Raw genomic sequence first — 13185 nt, 5'->3', positions numbered from 1 at the left:
AATCTATGCTCATTTAGCTATGTATTGAAAGGATTATAAGGTATTACTTATTAGTAAATTTTGGGGTTTGAGAAATAGGTACTACAATATTATAACCTATGAAGCATCCTACCATGTCTTCTTAAGAGAAGTAATGTTAAAATCCCCATCTGAAATTCTTATTCACATTTTCTCTTTCACCTAGTTTAAAGAAAATGCCTACTACCTAATTAGCATATTCATGTTCTTTATAAAATTTTATGTCACTGACTAATATATTTGACACCTTATTAATGAGATCCTCATTAAAGTCAAACTCCAAACCCATAGACTTGCACCATCCCCTCATTTCATCTTTCGAAGAAAGCTTCAATAGCTTGTTTATCTAAGCCATACAATCTCTCTGTATAGAAATTTAGACCCCTCATTGGAAATCCACTAGGTTCTAACCTATTGTGGTCTCCCCCATTTTCCCACAATGATTAAAGACCATGATCTAGATAAAAAGAGAAAAAATAAACAATTAGCCAAAAGAATCGCTTCCAATGTTTTGTACCTCTTAATCATTAATGAATTCTTCATGAAGACAAAAAATTACACATATAAGAGCATCATTCCAAGAGGGCATGGGTTATCACTCCCTAATTATCATTTCAAATGAGCATTTGGATATCCACTAGGATATGGTCATTAATATCCAAATTTATATGTTGTTGAGACATGGTGCCAAAATCAGCCAACCTATCCACCACACAATTTCCCTCCTATAAAATTCTAGTCTCCTCAACCCATCTAAACATATTTATGCAATATTCACCTAAAGTTTTAATGGTTTGGCTGGGGGAACCTTTCTAATTAGGTAATTTATTATATTAGGAGAATCACTTCCAAACCATATTTTCTTTGTTCCCTAATCTTTAGTTATTTTGATAACAATGCAGGTTGCATATGCCTCAACATAGTAGTTTGTCTAAATTTCTAATGTGAGGGTCATTGCTGAAACAAGCCTACAATAATAATAACAAGCTACTTTTCATCATCTAGGAGGTATACGATTTTCCGATTCTAGCCCATCGATATTATTTTTAATCCATCCCAAAGGAGGAGAAGACCAAGCTATTCCAATTCATGGACATTTTTGTTTCATCAAAGTGCTTGAAGTATGATCAAATTGTAGCTTTCACCTTCTATCAATGCATAATTCATCAACCTTTAGAGTAAGAGGTGGACCACCAATTTTAAAATTTGGGTACATACTTCCAAAATGATCCTTCCACAATAAAAGAACAATTAGTTGAGTTAAATGTGTGATATATTTTCTAAAAAAAAAAATTTAATTTTTTTTTTATCTGTTGTCATTAGATAATCATAATATAATACTTATTAAGTGTTATCAAGAAATCAAATAAAAATAGCACATGTACTGTAGTTAGTATTATGAAAAAGAAATATAAATACATGCATAATATTTTTCTTTATCATTTCCAAGTATAACAAAAGCATTTGATATGATAAGGTTCTTTTACACAAAATGTAATCGCATAAGTGAAAGTTATAATGCAATAGTGTTAATAGTGTAAATGATTTTTGATGTAAATTTTAAAATATAACCATGTTATGGATGACACACTCTCATATATATGAAGAAAGAAAAGTGTTGTTAAGATATAAACATGGAAATATTAGAGGAGAACCATAAAAATGGTATCAACATGTAACGATTAATTTTAATGCAAGTCATTTGAATCGCATTTTGATTTTTCTAAGTAGATAAGCTAAGTGATTGGTGCATGAATTGCGAGTCATCGGGGAAAACAGGTAAACAAATGTTTGTCATTGAAATATTAGTGGGTAATAAACAAGAAACAAAATAATTTGCAAAGAGATTAGTGTAAAAATATAGAAAATGATTTGACTAGGACACCAACACTGGCTAAATAAAATGGTTAGTAATTATTTATCAAAATCTACAATTAAGAAGAGGTTAGTTTAGTGAACATCAATGAAAGTGTGAGATAGACACATTTATTTTTATGTGATACTAAATATAATAAAAAAATATAAAGCTAAGAAAATAATAATAAACAAATGGATCATCAAATATGTGGAATATTGAAAGTTATTCTATTGACATACATCATTAAAAGATTGATTTCCAAGATTTAAAGATAATAATTTTATTTTATACTATCTTTTTATGTACTATCTACTATTAAGAATTCCAATAAAAATATATTATGATACAACTATCAAGCTAACGATCTAGTGGAATTATTCATATACAATATCCTAGGCTCTAAATGAAAGATTATATTTATATGGATAATATCATATTCTATCAAAGCGCTGAAAAAGAAAGTTAGAAATCATTTTTTAAAAGAAAGTTTCAATGTAGAGACCTTATATTGGGGACATGTAGATGCACTTGTTCATTTTTTATGATGATAAGAATTTATAGGGATGTCCACTTATCTTTTGTAGGAACACAATCTATGCCAGTTGTCTAAAAACAATAGAAGAAGTAAGAATAAGAACATCTTAATTGTGAGTTAGCCAAAAACATATGTCAAATAATATAATAAAACAAAAAGCTATGCATTCTTCTCTTTTACAATCTATATATTTATATATATGATTTATTCTAAGAAATAGTAACCACTAGAAGTGTATTCATACATATTAGATGGTTTTTGTTTAAAATTAGAGCTCGTCATACCACTGTGGGGATTAAGAAAATCAAAGAAGGACAGGTGGTGCTCTTTGAGCTTCTTGACATTCTTCAAGCCTTTGTTTGGCATTATGAGCAAGTTTTTGCATCTCAAGTAAACTCCATGGGTAGAGAACATGTTCTTATGGAGTGCACTACTACTACTCCAAAATAGGCTTTCACATGATCATTGAGCCTTTTGTGAGCAAATGCTCACCCTCAACGACCTCAAGGAAGCTGTCTTTTCCATGGAAAATGACAAGGCCCCTGGGTGTGATGATTTTCCATGTAAATTTTATAAAGCCCTTTGGGAACATATTGGTCTTGACCTACACATGGTTTACCTAGATGACTTCCACTACAAATCTTTGGGAAATATCATTAAAAAAGGAAATATTAAGTTCATTCCTAAAATAGGTGAGCTTGAAGATATTTGCAATTGGAGACCAATTACCTTCTTTACTATCTCATACAAGATCATTTCTAAGGCCCTCACTCTTAAGATTTGTCACATTCCACCTTTGGTTGTTCGACTGGAGAAAACTAGATTTATCAAATCCATGTACATTCTTAACAATATCATTGTGGTTGGGATGGAATGGAATGGGCCAGGACTTCTAAGTAGCAAGCCATCTTTATAAAAACTAATTTTTCCAAAGCCTACGACCACATTTCATTCTGGCAATGCTTCAGGAGCTAATCCTACATTCATTCACTTTGTGGACATGCTTTTTGGAGATGCCTTAACTTGCATTACCATGAATGGGAACTGATCTAATGCCTTTACCTTACACAAGTCTATTCATCAAGGGTGCCCTTTGACCCTTGCTCCTTATGTGCTTGTTGCTGAAGGTTTTGGTTACTTGCTGGCTATGTTGTTTCCTTAGGCTTGCCTGATTTACTTGCCCAGCTTGTGAATGGAAATTTTGCAAATGATTCCTTTCTCACTCTCCTTGAGGAGGAGGATAATATCTCTAATGCTCTTCAGTGTTTGGACACTTTTTGTCTTGCATTTGGTTCAACCATTCAGTGACACAAAACCCTTTGCTACCGTCAATCCTTTCTGATTGCACCTCCATGGTTTTCCAAGTACAACTGGAAATGCATTCAATATGGATAGATTTTTTATTTCTTGGGCATTCGTATTGCTTTGCAAGCTTCTCCTATGAACCTTTGGAATGTTTTGTTTGATAAGATCAAGAAGAAGCTTCAATACTAGATTACCAAACCACTCTCCTTAGCTGGTAAATTTTAGGTTTGTTCCAAAGTTTTGGCAACTACTCATGTGTACTATTCCTCTTGTTGGGCACCTTTTAAAGCTTCTTACTTCAAGCTTGAGAAATTACTTTGTGATTTCCTTTGGACTTCAGGAGCTAATAGCCACAGAATTCATAGGGTGGCTTGGGAATATTGATTCCTTCCCAAGAACGTTGGTAGTATTAGCCTTATTTCTACCAAGAAGCAAGGTGCTACTCTTTGTGCCAAATGGATGATTCGTGCTATTACTAGTGATGAAACTTGGGAAGTGTTTCTCAGACATTGCATTTCCTTTGGTTTTCCTATCAATAGACCTACCTGGAAGGGGATTGGATTTCAAACCCTTCTTACTATGTCTAAGCCCATGCATATCCAAGGCACTTTTGTCATCAAAAGTATTTGATGAGCCTGAGAAGCTATCAAGAACTGGCTTCGCTAGGTTGGAGATGGGTTCAGGGACAAATTATCCATAAATTAGAAGAATATGTGGTGGTCTCTCCTTTTTATTGTTGAACAGGTTTTGCTTGCTAAAATCCATTATGTTAGTGCTTTGCGCTTTCATAAGCGTGGCATTAGAACACCTAAGGATTTTTTTTCCAAGGCTACTATGAGCCTTAGATCTTGGGAGGATATGCAATGCCAATTCCACTTGTCCTGTACAGATTGGTAGACTTTTGAGGTCTTGGTGTTTGCCATACCTTCACACATGCTTCATAAGATGGGCATTTAGTCTATTAAGCTTTGGTGGAAAGACTGGAATCGGTATCCTTGCACTCCTCTTCTCAGCTATAAGCTGAAGATGAGATGACAGTGGTTAGTGCCCCATTTTCCTATGGTTAATGCTCTCAACCAACATTGGCAATTTCAATCTTCCCAAATGACTTGGGGATTTCGCTTCAATAATATTTGGACTGCCATTGCCAGGCCAAAGATAGCACACTTTGATTGGTGTGTTCTTTTCCAAGGCCTACCCCTAGGTCTTTGACTCAAGCATTTGAGTGTTCTAGACCCCAGGTGTCCTTTTTGTGGATAACCATAAATGTTTGTCCACATTTTTTGGTTTTTTATATGAGCTCAACAATGTTGGAGTTGGATTCATGATTTTTTTAGTCCTTTTAGGCTTGAACCTTTCTCTTGGCATATGATTTTATTAGGGGATTCACCTCAATTTCCTTTCAAGTACACCCTGATTTGGCATGCTTTCAGGATGGAGATCTTGTTCACCCTCTGGAAAGATAGAAGCATTGTTCTTTTTTTTGATAATTTTCTTGATATTAATGTTGCTATTTACAGTAAGGCGTGTATTTGTAACAATGTTATGATGTAGATTTAGGTGCAAGCAAGCAAGGTCGCACTTAAGGTGGTACATCTTCAAGAGCTTCTTAACCATAGGAGAAATGCCCAATGTACTATTTCTAGGGTACCTCCAAACTCCACCTCTACTGACCTTTCTTTGCTGCATGACTACCGACATGGCTGAAGCTCATCTACCTATAGATTGCACACTCCAAGGTCCTAGGCTCCCCACTGCTCTCTTGGTAGAGGAAATGATGGTCATTGACGCCATTTTATTTCTCTAGCATGATGTGGCTCTGACTGGTCACCCCTTGCTGGTTAGATGCTCCCTGTTGCTCATGCTCCCACTTGGCCGCCTGCTTCCTCGTCCAAATGGCAATTCCCTCGCTTGGATCTAGCGATCTTGCCTCTCAGGGCTAAGGGAGACAAAGAAAAAGAAAAAAAGTTGATGACAAGTGGTCTATTCCTAACTCACCTCTACATGCCATGGATGGTTGGGGAGATAATGATAAATTTGATCCACCTCCCTATGTGGGCACTACTCTTGCCACCTAAGGTGGATGTTTTTTATATATTAATAGTTGTATTGCCTTTTGGCCATTGGTTGTGTCAACTCATGGGGTGATCTTGTATCCCCCGATCTTTTTTTGTGTGAATATGTACTTTAATATTATAAATTAATAGAGAAGGCCTTATTCATCAAAAAAAAATATAATAAGAAAAAAAGGAACTTTATGACAATAAATATATATATATTTTTCTATAAACAAATATCCTTAAAATTAGAGAAACATTAGTTATTAATTGCTTACATTTATGTTTGTCTATATGGTTAGAGTCTCTGCATAAACAATAATCATTGAAAATGATATAAATGAGATGAAGGAATGTGTAGGACAAAGATTAGGATTTCTAAATATATTTTTAGTTTAGATTTTATTTATTTATTATTTCAAATTTTTTTGATTTCTATATTTAAGATATCTATATTAGTTAATATTGATGATCTTCTATTTATGTATGTTTTTTTAATATGTATATACTTTTGATTGGAGGATAAAATTATAAGTAATTATTGTTTGGTGTGAATGAGAGCATCACCTAGATTGAACGAGTGTTAAATGTGTCATTCATTCTCATGAGAGATAGGTTCTTGTAAATCACAACTTGTTAAGCATAAGTGAATGAGTTTCACTCAAAAGTTATAGAGTTGAATTCTAATAGCAATATCATAATTTGAACTACTGTGGAAAACATCTCCTACTTATTAACTCAATACCCATAAATTTAATCTTATAAAAAATGTATTTTATGCAGTCAATTAATCCTCAATTTATTAATGAAGTTAAAAAGTTCTTAATGAATCCATATAAGACCTTGAGATCTAAATAAAGGTGACAAATGAATTTTAATAAAAGAAAGACCAATTTAACATATAGCTAATGCCATTTGGAGGTAAATTCTCTATTAAAAAAACCATCTATAATTCAATACAATGCTGAAATATAAGAAAATAGAAATTTCGAGAACATAAATAGCATCTTTTACAAACATATAAATCTGGCAACTTCTGTTTGAGAAAGTCCTTTCCCACTCTTCCGCATAATCAGCAGAGTTTTAGACAGTTTGCGCAAGGAGGTGTGGAAATAGAACTGGAATCAGAGCATAGGCGATAAATACACCAAGACACCAACTCTAGTTTTCTTGGTGCTTCTTCCAAAGAGTTAAATATATTATTAACCTGAATTGGGTTACTAACCACCTTATCACTACTCAAATCTCGACTCCACTCCATTACGGCTCTAAAACTGTTCTACCTTCATTATTCAGAGCTCAAAAACAATTAGAATTTCTTAACATAAACCCCACCGTTAGTATTTCTAAACAACAAAAAGAGTCTGTTAGAAGAAATAACTTTGTTCTCTAAAATGATAATTATATTAACCTGACGACCAGATATTGGTTTGCAATAATCCAAAAGTTCTTAGTATGACATAATGTGGACAAGGAGGCGACATTTACAAGCTAATTCACATTGCAATGATTAGAATACTTTGGGGATTAAGAAATGTCAAGACCAACTGTTCCTTATTGGGTTTTGTCAATGGGAAAAGTTATTTTCTTGATGATAGTTTTGGCACATTGTTCAGAAAAAAAATATTAGATGGATCAGGCACTTCTGGATATGTTGATGATCATTAATTGCTCCATTGTTTGTATACAATGATACAAAATATGTATGATTTTTATTGGGCATTATTTTAATGTGGCCTAATCCTCAATCTCTTGACAATATTGATGTTGCAGTGTTTGGGGATGGGATTTTCTTGAGTGGACTTGAATCAGGCACCAACAATACAGTTTCCTATATGTACCATCCATCACTGGTAATAGGGGCGAACATAAGGAGATGGGTTTTTATTGAGAGGTCTCCATACATCTCCCATAGCAAGATCGTATGTTTGGCCATCATGATCATTTGATTGGTTCTTTTTCAAACTGATTGTTAAATTTATTTATTTTTCCCTCAACTTCTCTGTATGTGACTTTGCTATTGTCCGGAATTTAATATTGCACCAAGTTTCTGGCACAGTCACCTTAGGCTTCCTCTTATGTACAACTGTGAAGACCTGAAGAAACGCCACAAAATAGGCCCAATATCCTGTTTTATGTGATTATGTAGCCATTGATTCATAGCTTCAAAATGGGCTCTCCTATAGCTAAAGTGTCCAAGTTTAACTAGCAAAAAAAAAGTAAAAGACAATTTCTAAATCTACCAAACAAGAATTGAGCACCAAATTCAATATTTATAGAGTCAGATTAATATTCCACACAAACTCTTACAAGATTCAACATTACACAAGTTGATAATTTACAGACCAAATTCATACTAAACACAAGAGTCAGACAGTACATTCTTTATCTCATATCAATTTGTGTAAGAAAGAATTAAAGAGGTGGGTGTCTATGAAATCTTTAAAGAAATGATCCTAATAATGAATTTATCTCTTTCACAAAGCTGTATCAAATTACAGGAGCTCAATGCAAATGTTCATCTGAACTTAAAAAATAATGTCCACAACAGTGATAAAAATGAAATGCACAGGAACTCCCAAACTTAAAAAAATAGATTTTGAGAGGACCAATTAATGAGAACTGACTGCAACGTAGTTTTCATCCAATCAAATTTCCATCCGCTTCTTAGCCTAATACGGTCTCCATTCGACCACCAGCTTTTAAATTAATACATCTACACCATCTGACTAAAATATTCATTTTGCCAAACAGTTCACGTACCTTGTCTATGATTTCAACATCTTTATCGTATTTGTTCACCTTGTTTGTAAGCCTTCCTTTAACATCACAAATCCTCTTCTACTCTACAAACAACATCACCACTCGTTAACTCTGAAAAAGAAATCTCAACTTTTCTTAGTGTCTTCTTGTATACCTGAATGTTTCAAGCACATCAGTTGGAGATGGAACTTTTGAAAGGAGAAGGTTACTTCAAGGAAACAACGACGTATATTGTATCAATACTTTCTCATGGGGTCATTCTATCCTTATCATTGTGTTGGTAAACAGATTGTCCTTCTTCTTTTCCTCCTTTTATGTGCCCAAACTTATAACGAAAAACAACTTTACACAATAGTTGGGAAACCGTTTCTAAGAATATCTAGTTTCCCTCTGAATTGAGTTACAGCTCCCTATGTAAATGATATTCAATGAATTATGTTTTATCTCTAATTCCTATTGCGGGGTATGTTCTTAACCAGAGAACAGCATAGGCAAAACCAAGCTAATCCTATCCAGGACTAACTCAGGCAGATTTAGATTCTAATCCTATCCAATTTCAGGAACTCACATATCCTATGACTTCCCAACATTGGTGATGCAAGAATGCTATTTGTTATGCAAACACAATGACATGAGATGAAAAATGAAGATTGAACATTCAAACCTTTGCAATAGGATCAGTTGACAGTACTCTAATCTATCTCCCAATCACCATTTGACCAAGAATACAAGAAAGTGCTCAAAACTGATCATAACAATACTCCGATTGAAAGTAATCAGAAAAGTGTTGCCCAAATACTCTGATTCATAACAAAACCTTTCCTTGTTTTAAACACACAGATACAATACTCTGATCATATTTGCTTGCAGACTATAGCCAAACCTATTACAAAAACTGAACATTAATCTCAATATATGAATGAAATTACAGAAATTAAACGTGCTTTCTCCTCCACTCCAGCTCTCTGACTGTATGTAGAAAAGGGAAGCACCTGGCCAGTAAAGAATTGACACCAAGCGTGATTGTCTCTGCAATCTCCCTTCATACCAACAATTTTCCGACCCTTGCATTTACTTTCCCAATAGTATATATAGAGATTACAACATACGACCTTCATGAAAATGCCAAGTGTTTCAAATTCCAGAATTTGAAAAGACTGGAGACTAATACTTTCGAAATTACAAACAAAAGGAGCCAAAAATGACTTTGTCTCTTCATCTAATTCAATCTTCCCATTACATGTTATCTTCATCTTTTATTATACATGTTTGATTCATATTATAAGAGAAAAACTCTTTTAATAAAACCATCAAACTTCTCCTTAGGCGCATATGCTCGGTTGAATTTGGATAACTATATCCAAATGTTGAGGAATGCTCTTTTTAATGCAGATGACACCTGTCCAATTCCCTTTTCAGTCTTTTGGCTTTGCCTAGCAATAATTTACCCCGTTATCATATAGCCAATGATTTTGGGTGTATATAAATCTATTCTACCTGATTTCTGAATCATGATCTTCATTGTGCAGCTGGACACCATGAACTGAATATATATATTTATTCGGCTTCATCATCAACTCAAGTGTCAGGTCATAAATCGGGCTTCTTCAATATGGGTAAAGAAACACTGTAAGGGGATTCGCTATCTAACTATCAAAATGAACAAGTGGCCACTCGGTTCTTCATATCCTCTGTTTTATATGTGTCTTCGCAATATAGTCCCTTCTTTGCAAAAGCAGTCTTCCAAAACTTCACTATGAGCAGATGTAATAGCAAACCAAAGCAACTATCATTTGGTCAAACATTTCGATCATAACCTATCTGTCGCAACCTCCATGCTCTGCCTTCCATCCCCCAGACAGAACTTGGTGTCGATTCATGTATGAACGGTGATTAAAACTATTCTTTTGAGTCTTTCAGATCAACATTCTATATGTTGAAATCTTCACAGCCATCCTTGCTCAAGTTTAGTGTTTGAAACCCTATCCCATCACCAGCTGGAGTCATTGATCATTCTTTGTGGTTTCACAGATTTGCAATGGCACGAATTCACCAGTAATTAGATCATTATTTTTGGTGAAGACTTACGAGTATTTCTCTGAAACCTAAATCGAACCATAGGTTGAGCTGCATCAATGGCTGAGAATCCATCTAAAGTATCGCCTTATGTTATAATCAAACCCATCTAGCCTTCTTTTATTAGTTCCTCATCTTAGCTGTGCCCGGACGATCACTTTACCTCATAAGATGCATCAACGCTCAATATTATCTCATGATGACTACGACCTTAGTGGGATTACGGGAACTATGAGATTTGTTTCCTCGTTAACTTCCTTACGGCCTGCAACTGCTTCACATTAAATGACAAGTGGCTTCTCGTTATTGGATCCAAGAGTTCTGATTGCATTGTGACTAGATCTCATGACCACCATTAATCTCCGTGAGTTAATGTTCGCGATTTAATGTAGAGTTCACCTTTATGCCGAATGCGATCCATGTCTCTTGTGATCCCGCAAGCTTCCACTGTCGATCAACTTATATCTCTGGGATTATGGGCACCGTTGGATGAATTCGAAGCTCAATTCCTTTGCAGGGTGCTTAGCAAGAATACGCTCAAGATCATCATTCAAAGCTAGACCTTGACCATGAAGTTCTTCATCTATTGTTATATTCACAAGTTGCGCCACTTGCTGTTTGTAAGAATGGCACTGTTCCACAAGATCTACAATTACTTTATGCTTGAGACCCTCTTTTGATTTTGGATCCAAAGCATTTAGCATCTCGATTAGAACATCTATAAGACCATGAACATTTCTAATCTCTATAATGCTTAAGGGTGAAAAGTTGAAATTTGTGGTTGATTGAACTGCCTCGAGCCTAGAATCTGATGATAGGAGCACTTGGTCTATCCTCAGGGGTTGGAAATTAAAACTTGTAGTCGGGATCATTGACGATGACATCTACATCACCAACATGATCCAATGCAAAGTATCAATGTCAACTAGTTTCACTTTAAATATCAGTCATACTACCTTAATTCCTGATTAAATAGGCTATGCTCTTTTAGCATTGTAACGAAACTTGTCAGTGAAAGCTTGCATGATAGCCCTTGTATGCTCATTTGATTCAAAAGCTTTTGCTGATTACGGAGACACTCATCTCGAATTCTCTCAGTTCTCCTTGTAAGCTATTAGCTTTTGTCCATGTAAATGTAAAATAACTGTAACCACCATGTTCAGAAATTCTCTTGCATGTGAGATGACAATTATAGTTTTTGACAATTTTAAAAGATATATTGCTAGCCATAAAACTGCACGTAGATCAAGGTGATTAGTGGGTTCATCAAGTAAAAGCAGATCGGGTTTTATGAAAAGGGCTCATGCATTAACCACCATCCCCACTGTCACAGTAATATCATCCAGCTTTCCTTCTGCAAGACAAGAAGACTGTAAATTTCATTCTGAGTAGCTTCTTCCACACTGGAATATCATATCCCTGCGTTCTAGCCTCCAAATAGTAAGGTGAATCAAATGTTATATCCCTTGCATGTGTGCTTGCAAGATCTGCTAATGCATGAGCTGCTTTTTTAACAAATTCTGCATCAGAACCTTGATACCTACTAACCACACTCTCTATTTCATGGTCAAAAACATGATCAAAAAGCCCATCTGATCCCAGGATAACAATCTCGCCCTCCATTATATCAGTGTTGTACACCATTGCATCTTTATATGTCTGGCCAATAATCTCAGAGCTCAACTGGAAAGGCAATCAAAGTAATGTTCTTGTGGAGATGTAACAAATATTACGTGGCCTTTTCAAAAGATCTGGAGTCCACAATCTCCAACATTTGCAATTTTAAGTGTCCCATGTTTTTCCAACATTGCAACAATTACTGTAGCTGAACCAGTCGAGCAGGCTTTTGCATGTGCCTTTTGCAGTAGAGATTGGGATTGCCATTCACCTTGTCATCAAGGCTATATGATATGTTAGTCATTAGTTCCTTTGCAAAAACAGCTGGATCTACATTTTCATCAAGCCAACTAGAAACACCATCAGCAATGGCAAGAATGCCCCCATTATAGCTACTAACAAATAGTGCATCTTCTCCACCTTTATCAGCCTTATTAGGATCTGAAATGAGCTGTGTGCCAACAACAAATGACGGCTCCAACATCAACTAGACCAGCTTCGATGACTTTAACATTGTCTTCAAGATCTTTACAGTGCTTCCTAACATTCATGGCTCTTTTTTCGAGCACCATGGCTGCTACCTTCTCCCATCTACTGGAGTGTCCTTATCATATTGAGCCAGAGCATTTTCAAAGCTTTATTTTGTTGCAAATCCCAATCTAATCCTGAAGTGATCAAAGTTGGAAATTTGCATTTTGGATCTCCAAACCAATTCAACCTCCTAAGAACATGTTAGAAAAATTCGGAGACACATTAAGGGAATTTATTTTCATGAGAGATGACTTTTGAAGATTAAAAATTGGGGGATTGGAAGTACGCCTACACATTGTTGGTGAAAGATGCCGGTGTGCCACTGAAGAAAGATATCAAACAGCTCTGTGGCAGCAGCGCGGTGTCCATTTCTTCCAGATGGGAAACCTAATTTCAAACAATGTGCAAGCTGAAATGATAAACGA

General features: G+C 35.2%; 1 pseudogene; it reads right to left on the bottom strand.

Annotated features, from left to right (window-relative positions):
- Positions 1 to 11913: 11913 nt before the first annotated feature.
- On the bottom strand, positions 11914 to 12713 carry LOC149562818 (putative protein phosphatase 2C 1; annotated as a pseudogene).
- Positions 12714 to 13185: the final 472 nt, after the last annotated feature.

Source organism: Cupressus sempervirens, chromosome 4, assembly GCF_028749045.1.
Source record: "Cupressus sempervirens isolate cs-2001-9-10 chromosome 4, ASM2874904v1, whole genome shotgun sequence".
In the NCBI taxonomy this organism is placed as follows: Eukaryota; Viridiplantae; Streptophyta; class Pinopsida; order Cupressales; family Cupressaceae; genus Cupressus; species Cupressus sempervirens.
This window is presented reverse-complemented; position numbering and strand designations above follow the sequence as displayed.